General features: G+C 46.9%; 1 long non-coding RNA gene across 1 annotated transcript; it reads right to left on the bottom strand.

Moving 5' to 3' along the window:
- Positions 1-578: 578 nt before the first annotated feature.
- Positions 579-7,276, bottom strand: LOC138843376 (uncharacterized). Its single transcript, XR_011378035.1, has 2 exons — positions 6,902-7,276; positions 579-818 (listed from the first exon to the last, which is right to left on the bottom strand). It is a non-coding gene; the product is annotated as an uncharacterized lncRNA (long non-coding RNA).
- Between the last annotated feature and the right edge of the window lie 2,120 nt (positions 7,277-9,396).

Genomic DNA, 9,396 nt, shown 5'->3' with positions numbered 1-9,396 from the left:
AGAGAGAGAGAGAGAGAGAGAGAGAGAGAGAGAACGACCCAAGCCTGGAGGGGTAAAGATCCCCTCGTCTCCCTAACACCCTTTTATATACTGCAGCATCTCAGAAGCATCTTTCATCATAAGTTCCACCTACTCATTATGTTTGTCAACTGCTGTTATCGTGGAATTCCCTTCTCATTTCTAAGCTAAAATAAAACTTGGGTTTCATTATTCCTGAATTATAAAACACAATCTGAGCCGGCGCCGCGGCTCACTAGGCTAATCCTCCACCTTGCAGCGCTGGCACACCGGGTTCTAGTCCTGGTCGGGGCGCCGGATTCTGTCTCTGTTGCCCCTCTTCCAGGCCAGCTCTCTGCTGTGGCCAGGGAGTGCAGTGGAGGATGGCCCAAGTGCTTGGGCCCTGCACCCCATGGGAGACCAGGAGAAGCACCTGGCTCCTGCCATCAGATCAGCGCGGTGCGCCGGCTGCAGCTGCCATTGGAGGGTGAACCAATGGCAAAGGAAGACTTTTCTCTCTGTCTCTCTCTCTCACTGTCCACCCTGCCTGTCAAAAAAAAAAAAAAATCTGACAACAAATATATTTTTTAATTTAATTATTTATTTGAAAGTCAGAGTTACACACACACACACACAGAGAGAGAGAGGGGGGGGGGGTCTTCTTCCATCTGCTGGTTCACTCCCCAGCTGGCCACAATGGCTAGAGCTGCGCTGATCTGAAGCCAGGAGCCAGGAGCCAGGAGCCAGGAGCAAGGAGCTTCTTCCGGGTCTCCCACGTGGGTGCAGGGGCCCAAAGACTTGGGCCATCTTCTACTGCTTTCCTAGGCCACAGAAGAGAGCTGGATCAGAAGTGGAACAGCCAGGACTCAAACTGGTGCCCATATGGGATGCAGGCATATAGGTGGCGGCTTTACCCACTATGCCACAGTGCTGGCCCAAGAAAAAAAAATGAGGATTTATTTGTTATTTGAAAGGCAGAGTGATGGAGATCAAGAGATTAAGAGGGAGATCCTTTAAACAGATTTATTTATTTTGTTTGAAAGAGTTACACAGATCCAGGGTGGCTGCCCACTGAAGGGATACAGAGCCCTGCCCTCCTGAAGGGACCAGGGTCGGGGCCAGGAGCCTGCCCTGCCTGCCCTGGACCCCAGTGTGCACATCATCCAATGCAGGCAGGACCAGGAAGGGGCCTCAGTTGGCTCCCCCAGGGCCTCGGTGGCCACCCCACTCAGAGGCACAGGGGTCTGCCCCACACCTTTGAGTTTTCACTCCAGCTGCAGATGGTCTTGGGGGAAGAGTACAATCAAAACAGGTTACAAGGTGGAAAAAAAAAAAAAAGAAAAGAAAGAGTTACAGAGAGAGAGAGAGAGAGAGATCTTACACTTACATCATACACAGGAACTGGGTCTCCCACATGGGTGATAGGGGCCCAAACACTTGAACCATCCTCCGCTGCTTTTCCCAGACAATTAGCAGGGAGCTAGATTGAAAGTGGAGCCGTCGGGATTTGAACTGGTGCCTATATGTGATGGCAGCATCACAGTTGGTAGCTTAACCCACTAGGCTACAATGTTGACCTGAGGAGATATCTTTCATTCACTGGGTCACTCCCCAGGTGGCTGCAACAGCCAAGACTGGGCCAGGCCAAAGTCAGGAGCCAGAATTCCCTCTGGGTCTTCCATGTGGGTGGCAGGAACCCAAGCACTTGTGCCGATTTCCACTGTCATCTCAAGTGCAGAAGCAGGGAGCTGGATTGGAAGCTGAGTAGCTGGACTTGAAACAGCCCTGTGACCCCGGATGCAGGCATTGTAAGCAGCGGCTGAACCTGCTTTACCACCACTGTGCCCACAGCTTAAGTTTTTACATCTTCAACAAAACATATTAACCATTGTAGGTCACCAAGATACTATTTTATGTTGGGCTTAGAGATCAAGGAGGAACCCAAAGTAGAGTGCAGCTCATTCGGGGAGGGCATTGGATATAATGGTTTGGATGCTGCTTGGGACATCCACATACCATACCAGAGAGCTCTGCTCCGGATCCAGCTTCCCACTGCTATGCATCCTTGGAGGCAGCAGATGGTGGCCTAAGTACTTGGGTCCCTGCTACCCACATGGGAGACCTGGACTGAGTTTTCAATTCCTGGCTTTGGCCTTGGCCCGGCCACAGCTGTTGCAGACATCTGGGGAGTGAAACCGTAAATAGGGCCAGCGCCACGGCTCACTAGGCTAATCCTCCGCCTTGTGGCACCGGCACACCGGGTTCTAGTCCCAGTCGGGGCGCTGGATTCTGTCCCGGTTGCCCCTCTTCCAGGCCAGCTCTCTGCTGTGGCCAGGGAGTGCAGTAGAGGATGGCCCAAGTGCTTGGGCCCTGCACCCCATGGGAGACCAGGAGAAGTACCTGGCTCCTGCCATCGGATCAGCGCTGTGCGCCAACCGCAGCGCCGGCCGCGGCGGCCATTGGAGGGTGAACCAACGGCAAAAGGAAGACCTTTCTCTCTGTCTCTCTCTCTCACTGTCCACTCTGCCTGTCAAAAAAATAAATAAATAAAATAAAAAAGAAAAAAAATCAGTAAATAGGAATCTTCTCTCTTTCTCTCTCCCTTTCAAATGAGTAAAATAAATAAACCAAAGACAAATTAAATATCTATTTTTTTAAAAAGATGTCCAGTTTATATTCATGAACAAATATAGGTGACCACTGTTACTCATGGCCACTGGTGTTACATGCTGTGAGACATAAATAGATGTGATGACTCTATAAATATAAAAGTAAATGTGAACATGGAGAGGAAATATATTGCATGTTTTTACTTTAGTAGGTCAAATACAGTATTGTGTTGAGGGGCGTTTTGGTAGGCAGTAAATCAAAATTTACTATGGTAGCAGTTAATGGAATTTCAGACTTTAAGGATATCATAATCTAGTTAGGGAGGCAAATTACATTGATAGTGGAGAATTAATGAGTGTTAACAGTTTGGTCTTAATTATCAGTGTAATGTTAGTTTATAAAAGGGAAAACCAGATTGCATTGAACACGGTTTACCCTGTGAAGTACTGAGAAATGAGATGGGGTGGATAATCCGTGTCATGACACCTAATCAAGCTAAGAGGTCTGATCATACACACACATTCGGAAGCAGCTCCCTTGAGCAAGGGAATGGCGGGCTGTGAAGGGCCACCACCATGCTGGGCGTGGGGCCAGGTTCTGGGGGGCATGGAGAGGAGCGGTGTAAAGTTCTAGTCTCATGGAGTTCACAAAGAGGTGTCTTCAGGAAACTGATTGGCTGCAATCCACAGGCTAGGCAGGAATGGGGATAGTCAAGATCTCCTTAGAGATCAGCTATAAGAATGGATCATGAGATGATGAGGGCCTGGGCAAAACGGACATCTGGGGGTGGGGGGCAGAGGAAGAGTGAGCCTTCCAGGCACTGGAGTGCTTGGAGTGTGAAAAAAGGGGTTGATGAGGCTGGCCCTGAGGCATAGCAGATTAAGCTGCCACCCGTGACATTGACATTCCACATGAGCTATGGTTTGAGTCCCAGCTGCTCCACTTCCAACCCAGCTCCCTGCTAATGTGCCAGAGTCCAGCTCCAGCCAGCTCAGGGGTCCCAAGGTGTGAGAGGTGCTGGCACTCGAAGAAATGAGAGACACCCTCACAGCAGGGCTGATGGCACAGCTCTGGCTCTTGATCACCAGACTTTATTTTTATATCATGTCACATAATGATTCTTTCTTCTTACAATATCAAGTCTGTTGTCCATTTTCACCTAGTTACAATTTCTCTGCTTTTCAAGGGCATATTCAGAGCGTGGGTTACAATCACAGGTGCGAGACAATGATTTTCAAAGGCAAGTTCAGAGCATGGGTTACTATCACAGACAGGTGCAAGATAACAGGCTGCCCACACAAGCCAAGGCCTGGAGTGCTGTTGAGCTATGCAGAAATTGGTTACAGAAGCTAGAGTATTACCTCCCTAATCTAATCTTTACTAGAAGCCCCAATGTTCAGAGCAGGCCCTTTTTCAAATGTATCCCTTCTTTGCAGTTCTTTCTGTAACTCTAATTTCCTTATTGTACTTATTTAAAGGTTCACTTAGATCTGTCCTACAGTTCTGATGTCCTAAGCACTGTTGTATTTGTGGCATATATTGAATTAAAGTTTAATAACATTTATCTTTATGCTAGTGGGAAGTATACACCAGGGAGCCTATTACCTTTTAATTCTTTTCCACAAACAGCTCAACCTTGCGTAAAGCATCACCCCATCTCCTATGCTAGCATTTGATTTGATTAGAATTCTACAAAGCAATGGACATTTTGGGGCTAATGAGACTAAGTGTTCTTCCCTAAAATTAGGAATACAGCAGTCATTAGCGGGACCACCAGGAAGCTCCGGCTTTCTTATGCAGAGTGTAGTTCCCAACAAACCTAAAACCACCAAGAGGACCAACTGAGGCTGCCCTTCTCCCGCCTTGCAGAGACAGACCTTCTGCTGTGACCTTGTCAGCCAGCCGAAGTTGCCTTGGTCCCACCACTAATGTGCCTGGGGAAGCAGCAGAGATGGCCCAAGCACTTGGGCCCCTGCACCCACGTGGGAGAAGCTCCTGGCAACTGGGTTTAGCTTGGCCCAGCACCAGCCATTGTGGCCATTTGGTGAGTGAATCAGTGGATGGAAGACTTCTTTCTCTCTGTCTCTTCTGCTCGTGCTCTCTCTCTCTCTCTGTAACTCTGGCTTTCAAATAAATAAAATAAAATAAAATAAAAAAACAAAAAGAAAAAAGGGATTGAAAGACAAGGAAACAAGGAGGAGGACAGGGACATGGGAAGAATAGTGGTGCCACCAACTGAAATGGGGTACTTGGAAAGGTCGCCAAGTGGACTACTGAGGATTGTGGAGCTTTTGAAGATATTGAAAGTGACATAGTGGCAGGGTATACACATTGAAATAAATACTTGGAAGATGGAACCATGAACTGACGCAAGGCAGATGAGAAGGGATGAATTATCTGGGAACTGAGCAGAGACAGAAATCAGAGCCTGTGGGGTTGGGGACATCCCTAGAGTTAGGAGCTGGGTGAGGAGGAGAAGGGAGTCGAAAGTCATTGTAAAGGTCAGAAAGAAGTAGGAAAATGTAGTGTAGGAAAATGTAGTGTTACTGAATCTAAGCGAAAGAATTTCAAAGAGTGGGCTGTCAGGGTGGTTAAATACCATAGAGAGGCTGAGGAGAATGAAAACCAAGAGAAAGCCATTCATTGTATAAAGTTGTACCCTATAAAACAGCCTGTGGGTTTTTTGTTTTAAAATTAAATGAAATAAACTCTGAAAGAAAACATCCATGCAAATAAACAACATCAAGGATGCAGTGACTTGCAGGGTTGGGATAACAGTACTTCAGAGTCACACAGCACTTTTGTTTTCAGAGTACTTTAGCATGCACGATTTCAACTGAACTTGATAACATTCTGGGGGGTGACTATAGCCTAAAAGGAATCACATTTGCTTTCTTGTCATTTACTTGCTCAGTCACAGTTTGCACATAAGTACAACTAGTAATACTAACAAGGAATAATTCTCCAGGGACTTCGTGACAGAAAACAAAAGATGATGATAGTGATACTGATGCCCACAGTAATTACACTCAACACTGGTATACCATCAAGTGATTTCACATAAGTTATTTCTTTTTACCTTCAACAGTTCTGAGAAATAAGTCCATTATTTCCAGTTTACATGTGTGGGCAGTTTTTAAAAGCCATGCTCCAAACAAATATGTTGTACAGGGCTAAACTCACCAAAATAAATGGGCTTTTCATGTTTAGTAAACTTAAGATTTGCTGAGAACAATGAAGGAACTTGTAATCACAGAACAAGAATCCCCAAATAAGAAGACACATCAATTAATCTATCTTCTTTTTATAAGTAGAGAAAACTTAAAGCCTTTTTTTTTAAAAAAATTTCAAGGTACTTATTGAGTGTGGATTATGTTCTAGGCATTTTTTAAAATTTATTTTTAAGGAATACAAATTTCATAAGTAAAACTTTAGGAATAGAGTTATTCTTCCCACCATACCTGCCTTCCCACCCACACACCCACCCTTTCTCCTCCTCCCTTTCCCCTTCCCAGTTCTATTTTCCATTGAGACTCATTTTCAATTAACTTTGTACACATAAGACCAACTCTATACTAAGTAAAGATTTTGACAATTTGTACACACATGCACACACAAAAAATTGAGAAATAGTTTTACAGTTAACCCCCATAATACAACTCATTAAGGACAGAGGTCCTGCATGGGGAGTTAGTGCACAGTGTCTCCTGTTGTTAATTTAGCAATTAACACTCTTATGTATGATGTCAGTGACCACTTGAGGCTCTTGACATGAGCTGCCTAGGCTATGGAAGCCTTCTAGTCCACAAATTCCATCAGTATTTCAGGCAAGACCATAAGCAAAGCGGAAGTTCTCTCCTCCCTTTTAGGGAAAAGTACATCCTTCTTTGATAGCCACTTCTTTCTGCTGGGGTCTCACTTACAGAGATCCTTCATGTAGAACATTTTTTTGCCACAGTGTCTTGGCTTTCCATGCCTGAAATGCTCTCATGGAAAGCCACTTATTTTATTTGAAAGTCTCATGCATTTCTGTTACTTTTGGGTTACAAATGATAAAACCCACCTCAAACCCATTTAGAAACAAAAATGGCAGGGGGATTGCTTGACTCAATCAAGGAGAACTCTAAAGGTAGAAGTTCAATCTAAAGGTCCAGGTGTGTCTGAATCTAAGAGCAATTCTTGCTTGAAAAGACCAAATTCAGAGCTTGGATGGGCTGTGCATATGCATGTTTGCAAGCTGAGAGTTGGAGCATGGGAGCAAGGATGGATCAGGTAAGAAAAGTCAGGTACTTACCGCACAGAAAACGTAGAATGGATGCTGAGCAGGCAGCACCTGTATACTGGCCAAATCACTCCTCCCCTCCAACAGTGTTCCTCCACCTCTGCTGAAATCCCATCATTAGATCCAGTTCCTGAAGGCTTTGCTTCTCAGGAGTTTCCTGCCAGGTTGTAGCTGCTCTGGGGCAAAGGTTCCCAGTGCCAGCTGTGTACTAGCGTCACGTGGGGAGCCAGACATTGCTGTTAAGGACAGCGTGGGCACCTGCGCCTAACTGCTCTGAGCAAAACAGACTTCACATGCAGAGACGTGGAACTATGAAGTCAATGAGGTCTCGGTGTCCTCCAGCAAACAAAACTGAAAACGTGTTTCCCAGTAATTGCAAGGGTGGAAACAAACAACACCCAAAGGCTCAACCAACAGAAACTCAGGCGTAGCCAGCCACACCCTGGATGTGGTCATTAAGAAGACAAACTCTCCAGACCTTGCTGTGTCCAGTCTGTGAGGGCTGCGGATTTGGGAAAACCCAGGCACCACGCTGCAAAGGCTCTCTCTACCAGACTCATTGCTGACAAGTACTGATTCTCTCCCTCTCTCTGTCTCTCGTCTTTCTCTCTCTCTTTCTATATGGCCCATGATCCTTATTTTCTTCATTTTTGTATGACATATGTTAAGTAATATGAAATACCACCGGGGCCAGCAGTGGCAGCATCCTTTGTGAGGCCGGTTTGAGTCCCGGCTGCTCCTCTTCTGATCCAGCTCCCTGCTAATGCATCTGGGAAAGCAGCAGAGGATGGCCCAGGTGCTTGGGCCCCTGCACCCATGTGGGAGACCGAGATGAAGCTTCTGGCTTCTCCCTTTGGCCTGGCCCAGCCCTAGCCATTGGGACTTTTTGGGGGAGTGAACCAGCAGATGAAGCTTGATTTCTCTCTCTCTCCCTTTTTGTCTCTGTCTTGCAAATAAACAGATTAGTTATAATAATGAGACACAACCATATTGACCCACATTGGTGACAGCCATGACTTGGGTGACTCACCCATTCTGACCCCCAACCCTACTGTCACCCCAGGACATACTCCTGAGTGAGGTGGGCAGCACTGAGCCATTCTGTGCTTGGTAGAGCTCCTGGTGTGCTCATCGAAGTCTTCGGGCTCAGAACTAAATTGATGGGTGATCCATTAATAAAGTCTGACAATGGCCTCTTACCTATGGGAGCTGCTGGAGACACCATTCAGTGTCCCAAACTTTGTCCGTGCTGGGAGTGTTTGAAAGGAGCGAAACAGTGCAAAGTTAACAGCAGGAGTTAGCGGTTCCTAAACCCCTACTTTTCTCTTCAGCCTCCGCCCCAGCCCCATGATGTCAGTGCAGACTGGGACAGAGTGGAACCCCTAAATACCAGTAGGATTGAAGACAACGGAACTGCACTGTGAGAACATAGCTATACACCCGAGTTTGGGTGTTTTCCTCCTTTGGGCACACTAGGTACCTACTGTTTGGGACTTGGTGTCTCCAAGAGAAAAAGAAATATTGAATAAGGCAAGGAGGCATCAGGTGCACAAGGACCCTCTAGCCCCTAAGGGAGAGAGAGGAGGGCACAGGAATTACTATTGGGAGCTGGGGTAGCGCAAGGAGGGCACAACCATCCCATCCTATTCTAGGAAATCAAAACCCTTACCAGAGACTTAGAAGTGCAGCGAGAGCTGCGGGTACAGGGTCTGCTTAGCATGCACAGAGGGGAGCAAGAAGCAGCCTGACCCCTTGGAGGACTTGCTTCCCGGTGGCGGGAAGACGGGGCCGCCCTTACGGCAGAGCTGGAGAAAGAGCCTGGGCCACTCGGGCAGTACGTTTGCTTTACTTATAGGCTCAGGGCTCTACAACAGTGTTTGTTACAGACCCAAACCTCACACCGTCTACATTTGCAGGTTGTTCAATTTCTACTAGTGTATTATAGGCTAAAAAAAAAAAGTCAAGAACCTATGCCAATGGTCTCCCCGAGGCTGTGGGGCTGCAGTGCCACCGCTGGGCCACAGGAGCGCAGTGCAGCTCAGCAGACCGCGGGAACCCGGGAGCCCGCGCCTGGGAGAGGAGGAGTTCCCGCAATCCCCGCTCCATGCTGCAAACATGGCTCCGGAGGAGCCGGGTAGAACGCGTGAGCCTTGCTTCTGTCGGTCCACACCTCCTTCCTCTAATGTAGCTCCTCTCCGCCCTCCAATTCTGCTGTAAATGGTTTGTGTGGAGCACGAAAATGTTAAACGATGCTTCCTCCAAGATTGGCTTATTTGTCCACCTGCCCCAGCAAACAGTGGACATACCTTGTAGAACATGGGAACTAACCACAACGTCCAAGGACCAAGGGCCGGCTCAATCACTTGTAGTATGTTCCTGCAAATCACTGAGATAAAAATCTGCTCTGAGAGCGCTGAAAGGTAGAGAAAGTTTTTATGCATTAAGGATAATGCTGAGATATCCTGGTTTGTTTTACGTGTGTCATTGGCTGTTTTCTTTTTTCTTTT

This window comes from Oryctolagus cuniculus, chromosome 8 (genome assembly GCF_964237555.1).
Source record: "Oryctolagus cuniculus chromosome 8, mOryCun1.1, whole genome shotgun sequence".
Taxonomy (NCBI): Eukaryota; Metazoa; Chordata; class Mammalia; order Lagomorpha; family Leporidae; genus Oryctolagus; species Oryctolagus cuniculus.
The sequence above is the reverse complement of the archived record's forward strand: the minus strand, read 5'-3'. Positions and strand labels throughout refer to the sequence as shown.